Here is a 24,167-nt window from a genome sequence, read left to right as displayed (position 1 = left end):
TAACAATAACATAAATTAGTGAGCAAATATAATTTACTAAAGTTGCTTTAGTAAAATCCAAAATTTGTTTCCCAGTTATCTATTTGTTCATTTTCATTATTGTTTTGCATAACAGTCAAGACAGTGATTGTAGGTAACTATACATTGTTTTGAGGCACTAGGGATTAAACATAGGGCTCCATGCATGCTACACAGTGCTCTAGCACTGAGCTATATCCCCAGTGACCCAAGAAATTGTAACCAGCCCATATTATATTCTTGGTTTGTGATGAATAGGTCAAGTTAGAAGCCATTTATCTGTTAAGATAAAATATTTCCTATCAAAATTGTGTGTGTGTGGGCTGGAGAGATGGCGTAGCGGTTAAGCGCTTGCCTGTGATGCCTAAGGACCCCAGTTCGAGGCTCGGTTCCCCAGGACCCACGTTAGCCAGATGCACAAGGGGGCGCACGCGTCTGGAGTTCGTTTGCAGTGGCTAAGCAGCCCTGGCGCGCCCACTCTCCTCTGTCTCTCTCTCTCTGCCACTTTCTCTCTCTGTCGTTCTCAAATAAATAAATAAAAATAAACAACAACAACAACAAAAATTTAAAAAAAAATTTTGTGTGTGTGTGTGTGTGTGTGTGTGTGTGTGTGTGTGTGTGTTATGTGTTCATGTGCATGAATGAATGTTAGAATGAGTGTGGACACATGTATGTAGAGGGAGGCCAGAGGACTGCTTGACCTTGACATGTCATCCTCATCTCTACCTTTCTCCTCTTCATGAGACAGGTTCTCTCATTGGCCTTGAGCTCCCCATTTACAGTACACTTGTAGCCAGCAAACCCAGGGATCCATGTGACTCTGCCTCCCCAGTGCAATGATTATAGGCATATGTTACATTACTGTTACCATGCTTAGAATTTACAAGTACACACAGGATCAAATTTAAGACTTCACGCTTGTGAAACAAGAACTTTAATAACTGAGCTACATTCCTAGCCCTTCAATAGCACATCTTAACAAATCAAAAATTTTAAGAATATACAACACGAAGAACATATCTCAATAGTTTTAGAGAAACTTCCATGCCTTATAATTGGTAATCCTCATATGTGAGTCATGGAACTCATAGAATGAATTGGCAAAGTTTTCTGTGATTAAATTTGATAGTTATGTGCAATGGAGAACTCTATAAAGTAAGTGAAATAGACATCTATCCTAATAAACCCAGTGATTACAGTGGCATATTGTAAACTATTTTCAATGACACTTAAATTTTACCATACTACTTCAGCATATATACAAAGTTAACCTATTTGTGAATGGACAGAGATTATAGTCTTTCATTCAAATACTTATTTTCCTTTCATAACAATTTTGTTCATTTGAACTTTTATCACTGGTGTTTAGACACATTAACACTTTGCCTGACCCTAGCACAACTTTCTTCATACGGGATTATTCATATTATATATCTACACATTAAATAGTTTTACATTATTATTTTCAGTTACAGTTATTTTTTCTACAACTTCAAAGCATGATGAATTCAATTATTTTGTGATAAATGTTTTTGCATAAGATTTAGGCCAAGCCCATTCACTCAACTAATTTTCCATCATGGAATATACAGTCTCTAAGTACCAACAATTAGACAAGAAAATTTAGGTGTGAATCATAAGAAATATTCCCTTCATTGGCAACAAAGTTAAACACATATTATCTATAAGCATCACTCTCTCTAACCCTTTCAACAAAATCTTCAGCAATACTCAAAATATTATGATTCTTTGGCACAACATATCATGGCAAACATTACTGCCTTCAATAGATTAAGGTAGAGAACAAAGATGTATATTCTGCTTAACTTGGATAACAAAGACACTAGCCACTTGGGAGCTTAATTCTTACTGAGTATGATAAAATTAATGGCTTGAATCTAACTGAATTATTTTCCCACGATATTTTCTCACAAAAATTAATTAAAAATAGTTCATACATTTGCTTAGGGAGAAATAAATCATTGTGGTAAGATGGCAATGTGAACAGTTTTAATATTGTAAGGAAAAATCTTGGAAAATGATTTGATATGAACAAAAATGGTTTTTGGATATCATATGTAGTATGCTTTTATTAGTTACCCCTGCCTTTCACCATCTTAAAGCTAGCTTAAATCTGTGTGGTTAAAACATATAACTCTTATCTACCGAAGTGAAAATCAATTCAGTTCTGGGGAAATCATTATTCATCATGGCCTTTAGACAAAGCAATTTTATACATCCATGTAATCTTTCCATATGCTTCTTCTTGCATATAGTTTTCTTTAAATTCCCCATCAGAACCAGTTCTAAGATCTTACTGTTAGCTCATTGATGGTGGGTCAAATAAAAATCTTTGATGTGTATTCCTTTTATGTTTTAATATATGCATATTATTTTATCTTTTAAAGTATTATCTTTTCACAACACATTTCTAATTGTTTTTTTTTTTTCTTGCCACATCACTCAGTCAAGTATGTCTGTGGAATCATAGGAATGCACAGAGACTTACTTAGTTGTCCAAGTAGCAGCAAAGCTGAGCCTCTGGGGTGCAATATTATAAAAAGTTACCACACATTTAAATAATGAATATAATAAAAATGCAGCATTTAAAATAACACCATTTAGACTGGTAAGACGACTCATTTGACTTAAGTTGCTTCCCTTACCAGTATGAGATCTTGAGTCCAGATGTCCAGTGCCCTTGTAAAATGCTGGGTACAACAGCACACAGCTGCCATCCCTGAGTTGGGGAAATGGAGACAGGTGGATCTCTGGAACTCACTGGCCACACAGCCTAGCCTAATTAGTGAGCTACACACTAATGACAGATCCTATCTTGAACAGAGGTGCCTGGGACTGAGAAATGACACTTGAAGACATTCTCTAGATTCCACATGCATAACTGTTAATGTATATGTGCCCACACATATAAGAACATATGCATGCACAACATATAAGCAGATACAAATAAATCTAAAATATATCCTCAAGTTTATAAAAAAGGAACTAGAAATCAGTGTCCCAGTGAAACCACAGAGAAACTGGTGAGATGAGCACCAGAGCGGCTTCCATGGGAAGCCTGACAACCTGTGCCAGGGTGATCATGATAGACATTGAAGATACTCAAAACGCACCAAAGCAGAAATTCAGAAGCTTCTAAGAGCTCAAGACTAAAGTAGACTTAAAACACACTTACCAAGGCTCAGGCAATTTTGAGGAAGAGGAGGTAGAAAGATTGTAAGTGCCACAGGGTGGGAAGGAATATCTAGATGCATTGCCCACCCCATACATTGGCTGTCTGCTTCCCTCACAACTCCTCCTCACCCACAATTCCATGCTGAACAGCAGCAGTTCCACTGAGGAGGGCCTTAAGTAAAATGGGGGCAAGGAGGAGGGGAATGATGGTACCAAGGCATTATGTGTCCATACAAAGTTTCTAGTTAAAAATAAAACATAGCCACAATTGAGATTTTTTTCCTATATATGTGGATTGAATGACGTGTTCCAGATTCTTCTCTCTGCACTCATTTAAATACTAAGCGAACTTATACATTATTTGCTTGTTTAAGTTCTTTATATTGAGAAAGTATACTTATTTTTATCAAAGTTTGTTTTAGTAAAGAAAATTTAGGTTCTTCAGTATCTACGTCCCCAAGGAAGTAGCTGTGGAAATTCAAATAGTAAGAAAAAAAAAATCAGCAAGATAAAGGCAAATCTATCTTTCAGAGATCCCCTCCTACATAACAAATACCAATCCTCAGGTTCCCAAACAATGCTTTAGTAATATCCCAACCACTGCCAAAGTGGTTATGGGGATGGTATTCATTTGGGGGCAGTTCACATGGCCTAGAAAATGTGTCAGAGCTGGTGAGGGCATGTATGAGCAGCTGTGTGCATGTGCATCAGTTACTGAGAGCTCAACACTAAAATAGACTTAGAATAACATGCAGTTACTCGCTTGCAGGTTTTCAGGTCTGAAAAGAAACCCATCATAGGGAACTGATGGAAGCTGGAACATAATTTGCCACTTTATAAAGTACCCAGCATACACCAAAGGTGCTGCACAAAACATTGTCCAAGTTTCATTAAGTCAGGAAGCCATAATGGTCCTTTAGGGGAAGCTAAACATTATTGGAAATGGTCAGTGAGACTGAGGCCAAGAGGGGCTTATGAGCATGCCTATAGCGTTGGCATATTTTCATTCTGCAAACATATACAAGGATTTTCATGTTCATGTAAAGTTTTATAATGCAGACATGTACTTATACAGGAAAACAAACAAACCACTTCTATATTTTGTTTCATCATAGGGCATTGTTGAGGCTCTCTTTAATTGCCAGACAGGATATTAATATAATTAATGCTTATATCCATAAACTACCTCAGTGTAGATTTATGCATAGCCTGAGGAGCCACAATTTAAAAATAATTTGATGAATGATAATGTAGTAGTATCACTTGCTCCATTGTTTAACAAGTTGTATTAAATTAAAAAAATAAAAAACTAGAAAGTTTTAGCTATATAATATTTCCTCTACATAGCATTTCTAAGCAATAGAAAGTTCTCTCAGCCCAAGATGAGAAAGGAGTTTCATCCTGGTTCTATTGTAGAAGGAAGTCTCTGGACAGCTAGGAGTCATGATGCATCTCAAAGAAGTTACACATGTTATCTAAGATTTCAAGGAGGTGATAATGACTCATGAGATGAATAGACTTGTTTCATTTTCTTGGATTATCAATTTTAACTAACAGAACATTATCCAGTAGAACAAGGAGCTATCTATGAAAACATGAATTATAGTTTCTGACCTATACTTACTCTGAAAGAAAGACTTGTTCTCAACTGAATCACATTCACTATTGTATTATGAAAATGATGTATGCTTGAATGGAAACAAGTTATACCCATTAGTTTACAATGTGTTTGATATTAAAAAAAAACAAACAACATAGTTAATATTTTCTAGAACATTAAAGGAATGATCTGTTCTCATTATAAAAAAAAAACTTTTCTCTGTTTTCCAGAGCTGTGTTTGTTGCCTATAGCTCCACTTGAGGTAAATTTTCTTTTCTGGTTGATAAGGAGTTACATCAAATAGCATAGAAGATTTCAAGAAAGGTGATGCAAAATTAATTATTCTTTCTTTGATCTCATAGTTTCTTGATAATTATCAAGTAAGTGGACACATAACTTTCTTCTTATAACAAACAGAACCATTTATAAAGGTCAATGAAAGGTTGGACAAGTTTCAGTTAAATTAAGGTATGTTTTAAAGGTGGATATTTTACCTTGTGGAAGGAGAGTAGAGTCTAAGGGCAATTATTTTCTGAGAGATACCTTAAAACACCTCAGTTGTATCAGAAGATGCTGCTGATGCTGGAGGCATGATTCTAACTATTATTTCTAGAACATTTATGAAAAAAGCTGTTTCACCCATATATAGATGATACACATTGAAAACTAATCCATATACAAAACATTATATATATACATATGTGTTTGTGTCATTTTCTTTTTTTATTTTTGTTCCAAGGTAGGGTCTCAGTCTCATTCTAGATATGGCTGACCTGGAATTCACTATGTAGTTTCAGGGTGGCCTTGAACTCACAGAGATCCTCCTACTTCTGCCTGGGTATTAAAGGTATGTGCTACCACAACCAGCTGGACCTCAAATTTTAACCTAGCAAATATTGCTATTGTAAAAAGAATTAAAAATAAAAATAGGTAATCCAAAAGTGGATTCACTTGTATCATGAAAAGATGATAAATATAGGGCTTAGGATATGGCTCAGCACTAAAAGTGCTTTCTTACAAGCCTTCCAAACTGCATTCAGTCTTCCTCAGCATCCATGTAAAGTTGAATACAAAGTGTCCGTAAGTCTGCAATTCTAACATACCTACAGGAATTGGAAGCAGAGCCAGGAGTGTCAGGAGCCTCCTACGCAGTAGTGTCAGGGAGAATATGCCTCAAAGGGTTGAAGGAGAGAAAAATCATCCAGAGGTTTCTCTCTGACATCCACATATGGTCCACTGCTTGCAGACACGCATACACACATCAAACACATGTACAGAAAGATAAGAAAAATAGGAAAAGTATTGGAAAATCTTCATGCATATCTAGATGAAGAAATAATAGTTTCAGAAATGGAGTGTTTTGTTACATCTAATGAAATTCTTACAAAATAATTAAAAGAATGGGAATAAAATCAACAATGCTTTCAATATTATAAAGTGAGCATCACACTAGTTGAACCTACATTTTCATTCATGGAAGCCCTATAAAATGTCTTAATTGACCTACTGGTATTTCCAATCAGAACATTCCATTCATAATCTCAGTTGCTTTAATTATTTTTCACTTAAAATTGAATTAAGTTTCTTCTCTAATTCTAACATAGTCAAAGGGAATTTAGTTAAAACTAACCCAAATTGAACTCTGTTGGCATATATGATTAATTGCTCAAAAATTATACTAGAGACGATTACTTAAACTGAAGGTAAGAAGTGCATCACAAATGATAAAATCATGATATAATTTTATTAGATGTTGAAAAAAAAAGATGATGTCATATCCCATATCATAAAAGTATCCCTGGCTTTATCCTTTACCAATCACTCATTTGCTAGTTCAGTGGTAAACTTCTTTTGATGGAAGCTCATCTGCCATATTCCTTCACACCTCAAAAACCAATAGTAAAATAAATTTTCTTTCAAGTCATAAACAACATAAAGTTAATAATATATATACTTTATTGGAAAGGGAAGTAAGATTTAATCTTCTTATTAGTTTCATTAATTGAACTTCTTTCCTTAGCTACTATAAATTCTGACTAGGATTCTTATAAATATTATTCTAATAAAAACATTGGTTTTCTTCATAATTAGAAAGATTTATTAAAATAAAGCTATTTGGTACTGTTTAACTTATTAATAAGTTAGCTTGGAAAATACCTACGTGACTCATTTGTAATAAAGAAGGAGCATAAATACCAAAATAATCTTTTTTTAAAAACCTCTTTAAAAAACCAATACACATATGATGCCAGGAGTTTGAAAGATATCTGTTGTAATTTATTTATTTGCAGGTCAGGGGGGAGAAAGAGAGAGGGAGAAAGAGATAGATAGAGGGAGAGAGGGCTCAAGCGACAGAGAGAGAAAATATGAAACAAGGCTTCTAGCCACTGCATGGAACTCCAGATGAATATGCCACTTTGGGCATCTGGCTCTACATAGATACTGGATAATTGAACTTGGATTGTTAGGCTTTGCAGGTAAGCATCTTAGCAGCTAAGCCACCTCTCCAGCCCTACCATGTCACTTTTTATGAACAGTGAGGTTTAATCTTTTCCCCTTATTGAGGATCTACTTTTTCTTTTTGTAATATTTTATTTATTTATTTATTTTGCAAGAAGAGTGAGACAGAGAAAAAGGCAGACAGACAAACAGATGAGAGAATAGGCATATCAGGGACTCTAGCTGCTGCAAATGAACTCTAGATATATGTTTCATTTTGTGCATTTGGCTTTACCTGGGCATTGGGAAACCCAGGTTTTTAGGCTTCACAGACAAGTACCTTGACTAACAAGTCATCTCTCTAGTCTGAGGGTCTAGTTTTTCTAATAATTTACCTATTCATATACTTACAGATAAATAGTATGTGCATATGTGGTAATTTTCTTTCCTGAATTACCATCAATTATGCTGTCAAAGGAAAAGTTCCAAATCTCTTCCTGTAAGACAGAAAATTCAAGGAGAATAAATGAAATGTAGGCTCTCAAAGCATGTGGAAGGAAAGGACATGCAGGCAACTTTGCTCTCTCCAACCATGGGGTAGTATGTAACGGTAGAATTTTTACTTCCTTTTCTTATCGTCTGTGTGCTGCATTGTCCTGAATTCCTGAGAAAAACTACTTGATTTAATTACATGTGATTCTGGATTCTGTCAAACTTTTTTATTTTATGTGTAAGATTTCACCCTGCTAGCAACAAGTTAAACAATACATTAAGAAAACAGTTCTTATGCTTTCACCTAACTATAATAGTGTCTATATTATTTAATCAACATTTCATACTAAAATATGCAGTTGATATGCCAATCATAGTGCCAGTATTGTGTGGGTCCACCGTAAGTCCATTCATGTACACACACCAAGAGACAAGGTCTTGTGCTTTTTATGGTATGACAAATACCTTTGTGTTGTTTCAACAAAACACTCAACCAAAAGAAGCTAATGGAAGAAAAGGGTATATTTCAAATTGCAGTTTTTTAAATTTATTTATTTGATAGTGACAGAGAGAGAAAGAGGCAGATAGGGAGAGAAGAGAGAGAATGGGCGCGCCAGGGCCTCCAGCCACTGCAAACGAACTCCAGACGAGTACGCCCCCTTGTGCATCTGGCTAACATGGGTGCTGGGGAATTGAGCCTTGAACTGGGATCCTTAGGCTTCACAGGCAAGCACTCAACCACTAAGCCATCTCTCCAGCCCCAAATTGCAGTTTTACAGGGAAGCTTCACCATGGTGAGGAAAATACAGCAGGACAGATATGTAGTCATCACATATCCTCATCAGTAGAAAGGAAGGAGAAAGAGTGGCCTGACATTGCCAAGGTGGTTGGACTCACCCCCCCCCCACTAACATACCTCTTCCAACAAAGGGTTTGCGTTCAAAAAGTTCCATCGCCTATAATAAGCACAAGGCTTAAACAATAACACATGAAGCTGTCGGACATTTTATATTCAAATGACCACATTCTATCCCTGGACCTCTATAGACTCACACCCATTTTATGATGCAACATGTATTCATTCCAACTTCATAAGTCCTCTAAAGTCTTATTAACACCAACATTGTTCAAAAGTCCAAAGTTTCAGTTGAGACTCAAGACAGTCTCTTAAGGTACAAACTTTCCACACACAACAATACAGTAAACATTCACATTCCTAGCAGGATACAAAACTCAATGCGCAAAAATCAGTAGCTTTTGTAAATGTGAATGACAAAGATGCAGAGAAAGAAATAACTGATATTGACCCATTTTCAATAGCAATAACAACAACAAAATAAAATACCTTGGGATAACATTAATAAAGGATGTGAAAGACCTGTACAATTAAAGCAAGCAAGCAAGCAAACAAACAAACAAAAACACTCAAGAAAGAAGTTGAGGAGGACTTGAGAAAATGGTAAAACCTCCCATGCTCCTGGATAGGTAGAATTAATATTGTGAACATGACAATCCTACCCAAAGCAATATACAGATTTATTGCAAAACCAATCAAAATCCCAACATTGTTCTTCACAGAGATAGAAAAAAAATGATCTCAAAATTCATATGGAAAGGCAAAAGGCCTGAATATCCAAGCATATTCTCAGCAAAAGAAACACCTTTAGAGGCATCACTATACCTGATCTAAAGCTATATAAAGCCATAGTAATAAAAATAGCATGTTACTGGCATAAAAACAGTAATATAAAACAGGAATATCCACCAATGGAATAGAATTGAGGACCCAGACTTTGGATCAAGTAACTACAGCCACTTGATACTTGACAAAGGCCCCAACAATATAAGCTAGAAAAAAAAGACAGCATCTTCAACAAATGGTGCTGGACAAACTGGATAACAATGTGCAGGAAATCAAAACTTGATCCATGAATCTCACTATGCACAATAATCAAGTCCAAATGGATCAAAGACCTTACTATAAGACCAAAAACTCTGTTACTACTGGAAGATAATGTATGAGGAACTTTCAATGAGATAGAAATGGGAAAAGAGTTCCTTAACAAAACCCCAGTAGCACAGGCTCTTAAACAATCACTCGACCAATGGGATCACATGAAGCTGAAAAGCTTCTTCACAGACAAGCATACAATAAGCAAAGCCAATAGATTACCCACAGAATGGGAGAAATATTTGCTGAATATCCATCTGACAGAGGCCTAATCTCTAGAATCTACAAAGAACTCAAAAACCTCAACAATAAAAAGTCCAACAGCCCGCTCACAAAATGGGGCCCAGTTATTCCCTTACTGGACATATACCCTAACACCTCCATGCTTCAATTCAGGGAGATTTTCTCAACCGTGTTTATAGCTGCTCAATCTGTAATAGCTAAGAGCTATTACATGACCCAAATGGCCATTCTTAGACAAATGGATAACTAAGATGTGGTGTATCTACACAATAAAATTCTACATAACAGTCAGGAAAAAGGATACAATGAAATTTGAAGAAAAATGGCCGAACCTGGAACAGAGTTCCAGAGCCACATAGATTCACTCATCGACAACTCCTAACCTGAATCTATCCAAGATGTCAATATACCTAGCAAGCATCTTGATGACTAGACAGTAGGATGGGTGGGGCGAGAGGGGAGGGTAAGGAAGGGGGTCACAAAACTGGACCCAAATAGCAATGGTGCCATAAAATTCTACATCCCAAATGACAGACCAAGAAGTTTAACCTTCAGCAGGACCTTAGAGTGAATACCTGATTCATAAGGCCCTGGAGAGGGTACAATGAAGATGGATCTTAATCTCCTTCTTTTTCTCTCCCTCTTCTCTCTATCTCTTTTATATTACTTGTCTGTTTCTTCTTTTGTTTCTTGGGTGGTGACCTGTAACTCCCAGAACTAGCATGTGGCTATTATCCACAATGAGCTCTTGATCAAAGAGACCTACAAGGTTTCCCAAAAGAAGACAGATTTCTGTCACAGTACTTGATGACCCACCAAAGGTTAGTGGTAAAACCCTACTGTTGAAGACCCTATATGCTGTTGGCATGTAACATACAGTGACATGGCTGGAAGCTGGAAGAGAGTCAATTTGAAGCTTAGTCCCTAGGGTGGAGATCATTTTTTCTTTAGTTATATTAGAGATAATATCCCCGATGCCTCACACTGGCTAGGGAAGCTCTTAACCACTGACTGAGTTACAACCACAGATTCCTGTAATGACGCTAAGATGTAACTGGACCTTTTAAGAGGTGGGGCTAAGTAGTTGGTCATTGTTTGTCCCTTCCCTGTATTTTACTTCCTACCCACTAACCAATGTACCCATCATGCACATTATCTCATCATTGTGATGCCATACAACATGCCCTTAATAGAGCCAGTCTGATCTTAGCATCACGGCATAGCACCAAGAGAGTCTAGGACATAAGTAAACATCATTTCTGTTTAGTTACCCATCCCACTGGACTATGAACAGAATGGACTAATGACCTTGACTTATGATTCTCACAAAATATTGTATTTTGTTAATATAATGGAAATTGACTAACATTTATGACAATTATTCATCTCCATATAGTATATTCATTTCAAGCCCTTGGTTCTTATCATAGTATCAGCCTTCATATTGTTCATGAATTCCTAAGGACAGAGTGGAATAATATAACATCATTATGTAAACAAGCAAGGAATGAGATGAACACATGAATATGAGTTGAGAACATGAATATGTTTGTCAACATTCCTTTCATTTTAACAGATGACTGAAATATCTTATAAAAAGCAAAGATCTAAAAAAAAAAAAAAGAGAGAGAGGAAAGGTTTATTTGGCCTCACTATTTTAGTGGTTTCAGTCCATTTTAGAGCTTTCAGTTGGCCCTGTAGCTTAGGGTCTGTGAATCATCAGGTCTGAAGCCTTTGATAGAGCTAAAATACTTGCTTTATGGCTGGGAAGGAGAAGCATTAAAAGCAGAGTGAAAATGTGTACTGATCACTTCAAGATCATATCAATAATGAGCCAAATAATCCCACCAACTGTCGCCTCTCAAAGTTTCTATTTTCCGGATAGAGAGATGGTTTAGGGGTTAAGGTTCTTACCTGTAAAGCCTGAGGATTCATGTTTGACTCTCCAGATTCCATGTAGCCAGACACACAAAGGTGAGGCAAGCACAAGGTCACACATGCCCACTACATGGTATAAGTGTCTAGAGTTCTATTTCAGTGGCTGAGGCCCTTGCACACCAATTCTCTCTAAAATAAAAATTTAAAATTTAAATTTTCTATTTTCCCTTGATAGTGCAAAGTTAGAGACAAAGTCTTTGACAAATGGCTGCCTAAAACATTCCAGGTACAATGTCTAGCCAGGAGTTCTTTAGGATTGGCAACTGGGTGAGCCAACAGTATGATAATATTTCAGATAACAGTTACAGCTGGGGTAGAAGAAGAAAGAAAAAAACTAATATTTTTAGACTTGAATCAGACATCAAAAGACTAGATACTGAACCAGAAAGGCCATCAAAGAAAAACAGTTTAAACTGGAATGAATCTGAGGCATTGAAAAATGAATACAGTTTAGTGACATGGAGGTTTGGTCTTCACAAAAGTACTGGTATTTTCCTAAAGTCACAAGTGGGAAAAATTTCTGGTGAAAGTGTTTCCATGACACTACATTTTCATTAGATCCTACATATTCTTTTTATTCTGAACACTATTCAAAGATTTCTAACTTCCAACATAGGAAACAGAACTAACAATATGTACATTATAGAAAGGAATATTCTTAATATGTTTTAGAGAAGTTAACATATTCAGAGGCATAACCAAGAAATTATGTCTTTATAAATATTAGTAAAATTAAATATTAGAATTGAATCACTATTAACGAGTCCCTGTTCTAGACTTTTATAATTCAGATGGCTTGACTCATACAAAACAGCCTGTATTGTAATGACTGTGCCCTTTGATGTTGTGTTCATAGATTAATTCTATGAGGCTGTTCATCTGATTCTTGGGTTTAAATGACAACAAAAAGAATTTAGGCTAATGATGAAAAAAATCTTTTTTGACAATTTAAGTTATTAAACACTGAAATAAGTTACAAAAGAGATCATTGAATCATTTTCTCTTAAAGCCTAAAAGAAAGCATAGATCCTCATCTCGTTGAGATGACTTAATAATAGCAGCTTTTATTGGAGGCAGATGGAGGGATGAATAACTGTCAAATTCTTTCAAATTTGGTGATTCAAATCCTATACAGTTTGAAAAATACTTTGAATTATGTGATAGAGTTTTTCACAGGCACTGGAAGTCTATGTCAGAATACCACCACAGGGTATTTCTCATCATCACTTCTGTCTTCTCCTTTCTAACTAAAAGTTATACTTCTGCTGACAAGAAATAAGGAATTAAAAGGAAGAAATAAAAAGATATTTATCACACTTTTTGAATTTACCTACTTAAAATTGGATGGAATTAGAATTGGAAGCAGTATTTCTTGAGCACAAATTATAAATACCATAATTTTAATATAATATGTATAATATTTCCATAATTCTGCCCTTGTCACAGACTCTTATTCACTATATTCTTCTATATTACACAATATGATCATGACACAATTTTACTCCATATTAAATAAGAAAGAATAACCTGTAATATGAGGAGCAAGTAAATGCCAAAAACTTTAAAATATCTCACTCTGGCATCATAACATATGCATATATATGTTTCAGGTTTAGAACCAGGGACATGGCTTGAGTAAAATTACCTCAGATGATGGGCTGGAGAGATGGCTTAGCGGTGAAGCATTTGCCTGTGAAGCCTAAGGACCCCGGTTCTAGGCTTGATTCCCCAGGACCCATGTTAGCCAGATGCACAAGGGGGTGCATGCATCTGGAGTTCGTTTGCAGTGGCTGGAGGCCTTGGCGTGCCCATTTTCTCTCTCTCTCTCTCTGTCACTCTCAAATAAATAAATAAAAATAACAAAAATAATTAAAAAAATACCTCAGATGAAACAGTAAAAACATTTTAAAGAACTTTGATACTAGATTTAGTGTTTACCAAGCCATTCTTATCATAAGAATTCTGTTTCTTTTTTAAATACAATGAGAAGACCATTTTATATGTCTGTAGAAGGTATTAGATTCTTTAAGAAATGGCTTGTTTCCCACACTCTCACACCAAGTGCTTAGAAAGTTATTCCTGAAGAGATATCACTGAGTTTTTAGTGTTACCAATTTGGCATCTGGATGGGGGAAGACAAAATCCAACTTTAATAATACCATGAAATGTATGGTGAAAAATATGAATTGCTCAGAGGCTTTTATATTAACTTCAGCCACAGATACTGGAAATGCAAAAGCTAACTTGGAAGAAAAGATTCCTATGAGAAAAACAATGCCAGGCTCACAGTGAAGGAACCTAATGAATTACAAATGAGATAACTTCTTTATTTGTAAAAGAAACAAGAAAAAAAAGTGAGAAAAATGGTAGAAGGAGAGGTAAGTAAGAAAAGAAAGGAAAAAGAAGTTTCTGGTATATCTTGAGTCATTGAAAGTTTTTTGGCATAGAAATATACTTTGTTTAGCAACTTTAATATATACTGTCATCTCAGATGGCTGTCTCAGTAGCAAACAAATGGCTTGTAAATCTTAAGTACACCAAGCTGCCCGTGAACATGGAATTGTAGTCATAATACATAAAACTCCACAGAGCAAATGGTGCATCGCTCTGATTCAGTGCTTGCTGTCATTTTCACAAAGACACATACACAACCGAAGGCGATGTCTGAGTGATTCTGGAAGGATATTGACGAGGCAGTGAGCAAATACACACAGCTATATAAATCCACTCTCATCCACAGAAAATTTAGAAGCAGAAATAAACCACGTTATTATAAGACAATGTAGCTACTCTTGGAGCCATAAAGACAATATACATGAAAAAGACACTTTGAATACTTCTATGAAGTCATAATGGAAATGACAGTCATATGGAAAATGCTCCAACTGTATTTTCAAAGATTAATTCACTTGAATTTAAAATCATTTCTAAATCCTGCATCCTGACATGCTTGGTTCTCGGTCATTAAGCAATGAACCCTTTTGATGTGAGACCACATAATCACATTAGTAAAACTAAAATGCACAGCAAAGTCTTGTACTGAAAATTATAACTGCCAAAAGAAGACGAAAATTAAAACCACTGCCACCCAATCACTGAGAATTGTATTCTCGATAATTCCCTGGGTTAAAATGCCTAAAACTACAATATGTCTGTACATGTTTTAAATATGAAGCAGACAGCATTTTATTACCAGTAGCTATTAAATAAGGAGCTTAATTGTTAATTAAGAGAAATTGGTTATTATGGATAAAGTTGACTGGATTTATGGGATATTATCTCAGTATTACATAAGTGACCAAGAGCAGTGTAAGACCAATGTAGGTTTCGTTGTTTTGCCAGTTTCCTGTGTGTGACTTCTGAGAAAAGATGAAGTTTTGTTAAGGCTGAATTTTTAGGATAAATATGGGTGATAAAATGGGAGATGTGCCTATACTAGAGGTTTATTCAAACAGTAAGGAAGTGAGCAGGTATCTGTGTTCTATGTCACTGACTCTCAGACACTCATATGTTATCTTTCTTTAAATTCTTTTCTATTATTGAAAACTTCCATAATTATAGACAATACACAATGATAATTTTCTCCCTTTCCCCACGATTTCCCTTCACACATCCACTCTCCATCATATCCTCTTTGCCCCTCAATAAGTCTCCCTTTTATTTTGATGTCATCATCTTTTCCTCCTATTATAATGGTCTCATGTAGGTAATGCCAGGCACTGCAAGGTCATAAATATCTTGGCCATTTTGTATCGGGAAGAGTGCACTGAAAGCAATCCTATACTTCCTTTGGCTCATGCATTCTTTCTGCCACTTCTGCAATAGACTTGAGCCTTGGAAGGTGTGATAGAGATGTTGCAGTGCTGAGGACTCCTTTGTATTTTTTCTTAGCATTATGGTGCCTTTTGAGTCATCTCAGAGGTCACCACCATCTGGAAAGAGAAGCTTCTCTAACTAAAAGTGAGAGTAGACTTAATATATGGGTATGAACATTAAGATAAGTACTTGCCAAGCAGTTTGGTGAGCATAATATATGTATTTAGCCAGCAGGCGTTACACCCCTAGGGCTCATGACTTTCCCCATCATAGGTTTTTCAGTAGCAGACATGTATTCCTTCCCGTGGGAGAAGTATTTCAGTTCAATTATACAGTGGTTGATTTCCTTCATAACAGACATGCCACTATTGCATATAAATTGGCTCTTTTGGCCTGGCTTTCAATGTCCAATGTTGAGTATTTCCATTGATGAGTTCTCTCTCTCCCATGGAGCTGCATTCAGCATAGCTTTTTCCTGTTTTCTGTCAGCTGGTCTACAGGGAGAATGTTTTCAGCTCAGCTCCAGAATATTTCTAAGTGACCTTGCAGCCCTAGCAAGTGGAGTCCTCAGCAATAGAGTTGTACAATCTATTCCCAGTCGGAAAACAACAGCCTTGGCAATGGCTAATGTTTTGGGGGAATCAGGGACCTTCCTGGCCAACAAGTCATTGAAAGGTATCCCATCCCAGGAACTGAAAATTTTCGAACAATAATCTCTGACTTTTGGATGCACCATTGTCCAAAAAGGTAGGTTTATATATATTATTTATACCCTCTTAGATTTTGACTAACCCTCCTCCCACTCTTCCTTTACTCAATCTGTTCCTCTAACCTCACTTAGGCCTTTCCATCTCCAGGAAAATGTTCTTCTAGTCACATATATGTAGACAAACTCTTCCTCCCTTGTAGTCTTTTTCTAGCTTACTGGCCTCTGCTACTGAGTTTTATTAACACTTACATACATGTCCAAACATTTTTAGTTAGGATCCACCTATCAGAGGAAACATGTGACATTTGGTTTTCTGGGCCTGGGTTACCTCACTAAGTATAATCCTTTCTAGATCCATCCATTTCATAAGGGAGGTTGGTCTGTAATTTTCTTTCTTTGTTTTGTCTTTGTCTAGTTTTGATATCAGGGTGATGCTGGCTTCATGGAAGGAATTTGGTAGAATTCCTTTCTTTTCTATTTTATGGAACAGCTTGAGAGGTATTGTGTTAGTTATTCCTTTAATCTCTGAGGAAATTCACCAGTGAATCCATTTGTGCTTGGAGATTTTTTAGTTGGGAGATTTTTTTTTAATAACTGCTTGGATCTCTGTAATTGATATAGGTCTATTTAAGTGGTTATTCTCATCTTGATTTAATTTTGTTAGGTATTATAATTCAAGGAAATCATCCATTTCTTTCATATTTCAAACTTCGTGGCATATATGTTCTTAAAGTATTTCCTGATGGTTATCTGAATTTGTTTGGTATCTATTATAATGGTGCCTTTTTCATCTCTATTTTTTTAAAATTTGTGTCTATTCTCTACTTCTTTTGGTCAGATTTGCTAAAGGTTTATCAAATTTGTTTATCCATTAAAAGAATCAGTTGTTTCTTTCATTGATTCTTTATAGTTTTGTTTCTATTTCATTAATTTCTGCCATAATCTTTATTGTTTCTTCCTTTCTACTGATTTTTTATTTGCTTTGTATTTGTTCTTCTTTTTCCAAATCCATAAGGTGAAACATTAAGTCATTTACTTGCAAATTGACTAATTTCTTAATATAGCCACTTAAAACTATAAATTTCCCTTTTAGGACTGCTTTCATTGTGTCCTAATTTTTTGATTTCCTACTTTATTTTTTTCATTGAACCATTCATCATTTAATATTGTTTGATTTCCATGATTTTGTGCTGTATGGTTTTTCTTGCTGTTTATTTTCAGTGTAATCCCATTGTGATCATAAGGAGTGCAAGGAATCATTTCAATTTTCCTGTATGTGTTAAGGTTACTTTGTCCTAATACATGGTCTATTTTATAGAATGCTCCATGTGTTGCTGAAAAGAATGTGAATTCTGCAGCATTTAGATGAAATGTTCTATAGATATCTATAAGGTCCACTTGTTCTATGGCCTTATTTATTCTAGATGCCTCTCTGGTTACTTTTATCTGGGATGACCAGCCAGTTGATGAGAGTGGGGTATTGAAGTCACCCACAACAACTGTGTCTGGTGTTATCTGTGACTTTAATTCTAATAGTGTTTGATGAAATTGTGAACCCCCATGTTAGGTGTATGAATGTTTAGAATTACAATGTCCACTTTTTGGAATATACCTTTAATCAATATAAGATTATCTTCCTAATTAAAATTGGTTTGAAATCTACCCTGCAAGGTATTAGGATAGCAACACCTGCTTGTTTTCTAGACCCATTTGTTAACATACCATTTTCCAACCTTTCACTCAAAGATAGTGTCCATCTTTTATAAAAGATGAATTTCTTGGAAGCAACAAATGGAAAGATCCTGCTTTTTTTACCCAGTCTGAAAACCTGTGTATTTTTTTTTTTTTTGGTTGAGACATTGAGGCCATTGATATTAAGACTTGTTATTGAAAGATGTGTATTTATTCTTGTTATTTTTCTTATTTTGTAGTTCTTCTGGTTTTTCCTTTACTCTCTTGTATTAACTAATATTTGAGTATAGTTTATTTTTTCCAGGTTCCTTATGTGTATACTTTTCTTTCTCTTCATCCTGGAGGATCCTTCCAAGTTTTGTTTTATTTTTTTCTGTAGAACTGATTTACTATTCATATATTCCTTTAATCTTCTTTTGTTGTGGAATGTCCTTATTTCTCCATCTATTTGGATGGATAACTTTGCAGGATAAAGTAATCTTGCTTGGCAGTTGTCATCTTTCAGAACTTGGAAACATCACTCCTTTCTGGCTTTTTAAATTTGTGTTGAGTAATCTGCTGTTATTCTGATTTTTCTCTCTAACTGTTTTCAATATATTTTCTTTGATATGTATGTTTTGTAGTTTATAATATGACAGTGAGAGGCTCTTTCCTGATTTTGTCTCTTCGGCATTCTAAAATTTTCCTGATGTATTGGCATTACTTACCCTTTTTGGGGGAAGTTTTCTTCTATGATTTTGTTGAAAATACCCAACATTCCATTGAAGTAAAATTTCTCTCCTTCTACTATGCCCTGAATTCTTATGTTTGTTTTCTTCATAGTGTCCCAAATATCTTGAAATTCCCATTCATACCTTCCAATTAGTTTGTCTTTCTTTTTGTTAGACTGTATTAGATCTGATACCTGGTCTTCTAGTTTACATATTCTGTCCTCTCCTTGATTCATTCTACTGGTGAGACTTTCTATAGTTTTCTATTTGACTTACTCTGCTTGTTTTTCCATTTCTAGTATTTCTGATTGGAATTTTTCCTTCATTTCTATTTCTTTACTCATACCTTGCAATGCACTCCTTATTTCATTAAGTTGATTTCCTGTGTTCTCCTTCATAAGTTGGTTTTCTTCTTTGAGTCCTTTGATTTCTTGAGCATAGACATAATCTTTCTTTTTTTAATTTTTGCCAGGCATTTCATCTAAAACCGTCTCACTAGAGGTCATTTCTGATCAATTTATAATTTTTGGTTGAATTGTATTGTCTTGATTTTGTGTTCCTTGTATTATCATATTTTTGCATCTTGAGTTGATTTGATGCTTGTGTTTTGTAATTATCTGCAGTGTTCTTAGCCATGTTTCCAGCTTTATATATCTTCAGGGTAGTGGCTTAAGGTGTCAGGTATAGCTCTTATATTCAAAGAAAAATAGCAAGTGTTGAGTTCGCCTGATACTCAAGTATTATACTAGGCTGGCTGAGAGAAGCAATTTATTGGCAAATCCTACAATTCAACTGAGCAATATACACATTCAATCAAACCCAGCTCAGAGTATTTATGCAAGACTGAGGATTAAAGCAAACAGATAATCTAATAAAGCCAAAGTCTTTAAGGGTGTTTGTTACCATACACCCTTAATCATGTCAAATGAAAGATTGAGATTTCTGGTCTGAAAGGGGTTCAAGGTCAGTCTGGGATTGAGTCATACCTAGCACTCCAAATGACATAAAAAACAGAGAAAGACCTTATAAGTCAGGAAGTGTCAAAGGCAACAATAGTCAACACAAAAATACAGCTTTTGTAAGAATGGTAAAGCCAACCAAGAATATGTAACATAACTTGCCATGTCATGGAAAGCAAGATTAGCATGCCCAGTGCAGGCCTATGTATCTGTTTGTGTAAGTAGGCCCTATTATCTTTGGGATGGCTTTCAATCTCACCAATATTGAGTGCCCACCTCGATCCATCTCTGTTGTGCTGTGTAACTGGTCTTCTGATTGGCTGTGCTGGGTGCCCTGAAAACAGTGTGTGGGGGGGTGGGGAGTTAATAAGTTCTCCAGTGTTTCACCATGGCACTGGCAGTTGAGGGATGGTAGACTTGCAGGTTTCTTAGACTTGTACCTGCTCAGCTGGTCCCGTTTGTGTTCTCCTTCACCAGCTGCTCAGTTGGCCCCTGCTGTCTTTCTCTTCAGGTTTCTTGACTTTTCAAGGAGGCTGATGTAAGTGGAAAATCCCTCCTCTTGGATGGGGCAGGTGGGCATGCAGATTGGTCCACAGGCACCTTGCCAGGATTCTGGCATGTTTCTTCCTTTGTAGATCTGAGTCTCTCCTTTTCTGTGGTTGATAATACCTTACACACCTACACTTTTCAGCAAAAGCATGGATTTTGCTGTTTTTCTTCTTATTTCTCTCCCTAGGCTGCTTTGGTGGGGGTATTATGCTTTCATCTTACCCTTAAGTTTATATAACCTCAGTTAATCTGTAGAACCATACTGTAACATAATCATTGCATGACTGAGGAGTATACAAGAAGGAGAACTGGTATTTTAAACTCATTATTGTTTTCTATACTTTGATGCTCCTGGGAAAGAAACTATAAAACTTGCGAAAGGAGTAGTAAGGGTATGTCAAAAGAATTTTTTAAAGTAAGAAATCTTATACTCAACACCACAGATCAAGCAATCCTCCCATAATCTAATGCTTCTATTAAACTAAGTAACTTTAAAATAAGACTTTAGAGATAATTTTAGTTTGTAAAGGCACTGCATTTCAGGAATATGTAATGATGTACAGCAACAAGGAGAACCAAAGTGCTGGGCAATATTCCTTAAGGTGTGGTCCATAATAATAGGCAGGAATCACTTCTCATCCCTTCCAAATAGATTTGCCAAGAAATTAGACAAGCTGATGGTTCTTGGACACTTGCCATGACAGTGTGCCTAATTTTCTGTTTGTGACTTTCTGGCATTTTTGTTTCTCTAAATAATTTTTACTTGGGGGGGGGGAGAGAGAGAGAGAGAGAGAGAGAGAGAGAGAGAGAGAGAGAGAGAGAAAGAGAGAGAGAGAGGGAAGGAGAGAGGGAGAGAGATAGCATGCCAAGGTCTCTTGCCTCTGCAAACAAACTCCAGATATATGTGCTACTTTTTCTTTTGGCTTTATGTGGGTACTGGGGACTTGAATCTCGGCAAGAAGGCTTTGCAAGCAAACACCTGTCAGCTGAGCCATCTCCCCATCATAGTATATTTCTTTTAGAACACTCCTCATATCACTGTAAATACTGGACATATAAAATGTTGACACCACTGTCTTCCCTTTCAGTTGTTGATACATAAGTTGCACATCAAATTTCTTAAGTCTAAAACTCTGAAATTGAGCTTGATGTGCATAACATTTTTAACAGGGGGCCCCAAGGGATTTTATAGGAAAATTACATTTTGAAATTGAGTGTCCTTGGAACATAATACAAATAAAAGATAATGAATATTATATCTTTACTTATTTCTGTGACTACTCTCCATTATTCATTGTAGAACAATGCAAATGAATCCTTAGTCTAAATTTCATTTTCTAATAATTATTTCCATTGGTATTCATCTTTGAATTAGAGTCTGTTACAGTGGATATATTCTAAATATCTAAACAGACAAACAGAACCTATGAATGTGTTCTTACTTCAAAAATAATGCTTTCAGATATAATTAATATAAGAAACTTAATAGAGGATAGTGTTGTTATTTTACCATAGAAAGAAGAGAATATTAATACTTATTAAAATTATATAATAATTTTGAAAAGATTAAGGATTAAATTTTTTTCAGATCTTAGAGTATTCACTAATAATAAAAAGTGATGAATAATTCCTAATGATAAAGAAAATATAAATATTTTAAAAGCTGATCAATTATTTTTGACCTTGTTAATTACATTTATAAAGATCACAATTTACTAATTTTTATTACATAGTTAACTTACAGCATAAGAATTATTATTTTGGTATTGGCATGCAGAGATTTTTAGTTGCGTCCAGAGATTTAGTTATTGTTAATCCTGGCATTTTCAAATGGGTATTTTGTTGATTTCCATCCCTCCACCTATTCCTAGCCTCACTCCATTATCCCTCTCCCCCATGGTTTCCTCCTCCCCAGTATCTTACCCTCATATTCTTTATATTTGCTTTCAGTTATAGTTCTACTTTTGTAGCTTTTGTCCATATTTGACCCCTATATATACATACTTATAAATAATACAATCTAACACCTGCATTTAAGAGAGAACATGTGTTGTTGGTCTGACTTTGAATTATTTTAATTAATATGATTCCTTCCAGGTCCTTCCATTTTCCTGCAAAGTTGATCATTTTTCTGTACTGATGAACAGAATTTCTTTGTGTATCAGTACTACATTTTTGTGATATTCATTAATCTGTCATTGGGCATCTAGACTGGTTCCAATTCCTTGCTATTGTAAATAGATTGTCAATACATATGGATAGGACAGAATCTCTGTAGTAGATTGTGGAGTCCTTAGGCTTTATGCCCATGAGTGGTATAGCTTGGTTGTATGGGACATATATATCTAAGTTTTTGTTATACCTTGCTACTGGTTTCTGTAATGGCAATACTGGTTTGCACTCCCATCAATAGTGGATGGAGGCCCCTCTTTCCCTGCATTCATGCTAGTAATTTAACTGTTTTCTTGATGACAGACATTCTGATTGGGGTTTGAGTATATTTCAAAGTTGTTTTGACTTGTATTTCCCTGATGACTAGAAGTGTTGGACAGTTTCTTTTTTTTATTTATTTATTTGTCTGTTTGTTTGTTTTTGAGGTAGAGTTTCACTCTAGTCCAGGCTGACCTGAAAGTCATTGTGTAGTCTCAGGGTGTCCATAAACACATGGTGATCCTCTTACCTTTGTCTTCTGAGTGCTGGAATTAAAGGCATGGGCCACCATGCCTGTCTTGAATACGATTTAAGTGTTAATTGGCTTTTGTATTTCTTCTTTTGTGAACTGTCTGCTCATTCCTTAGCCCATCTGGTAATTGGGGAGTATTTATATTATTTTTCTGTGTTTAATTTTTGCATTTGCTTATAGATTCTGGTAATTAGCCCCATTTAAATTGAAGGTGGCAAAAAGTTTTTTTCCCCATTCTGTGGGTATTTGGCTGATGGTGTCTTTTCTTTTTGTCTGTTTTCTTTTTTTTTAAAGGTAGGGTCTTACTGTATCCCAGGCTGATCTGGAATTCACTATGCAGTGTCAGGGTGGCCCTGAATGCAAGGTGATCCTCCTACCTCTGTCTAAATGCTGGGATTAAAGGCATGTGCCACCAAGCCAGGCTTGGTAATTTCTTTTGCTGTGCAGAAACTTAAAATTTCATGAAGTTCAATTTGATTATTCTTGGGAGTATTTCCTTAGCTATTAGTGCTTCTTTTATCCTCTTGAACTTTTTGTGTTTCCAGTGGTCATTGATCCACTTTGAATTGATATTTGTACAAAATAAGAGATAAAAACCTAATTTCATTCGTCTGCATGTAGATGTATTGTTTTGCCAGTACCATTTGTTGAATAAACTCTTTTTTTTCCCGCTGAATGTTTTTAGCTTATGTCTCAAAGATTAGGTGGCCAAAAAAGTGTGTATTTAATTCTGCAGTCTCTCATCTGTTCCACTGGCCCCCATATCTGTAGGAGGATCATTCTATCTTTATTACTATTGCCCTGTATCATAACTTGAGATCATGTAATGTGATACTTCTTAGGATTGCTTTGGGTATTCATGTTTTTGTGCTTCCATTTGAATTCCCAGATTACTCTTTTTCTAGTTCAGTGATGTCATTGAAAGTTTAAGGAAAATTGCCTTGAATCTATAGATTATTTTTAGCAAGATGGCCATTTTTGAAATTTTTATTCTGCCAATCCAGGAGCATGTAATATTTTTTTTTCCATCTTGAAGTGTCCTCTTTGACTTCTCTTTTTAGTGTTTTGAACTTTATACTGTAGTTGTTATTCACATTTTAGTTAGATTTATTTATAAGTATTAAATTGCTTTGGTAGTTATTGTAAATGGAATATTTTCTTTGATTTATTCCT

At 35.5% G+C, this 24,167-nt stretch overlaps 1 pseudogene; it reads right to left on the bottom strand.

The window, feature by feature from the left end:
* LOC101594526 overlaps positions 1–24,167 on the bottom strand; it is a 564,925-nt pseudogene that overhangs the window by 352,190 nt on the left and 188,568 nt on the right.

Source organism: Jaculus jaculus, chromosome 11, assembly GCF_020740685.1.
Source record: "Jaculus jaculus isolate mJacJac1 chromosome 11, mJacJac1.mat.Y.cur, whole genome shotgun sequence".
Classification (NCBI taxonomy): domain Eukaryota; kingdom Metazoa; phylum Chordata; class Mammalia; order Rodentia; family Dipodidae; genus Jaculus; species Jaculus jaculus.
The sequence above is the reverse complement of the archived record's forward strand: the minus strand, read 5'-3'. Positions and strand labels throughout refer to the sequence as shown.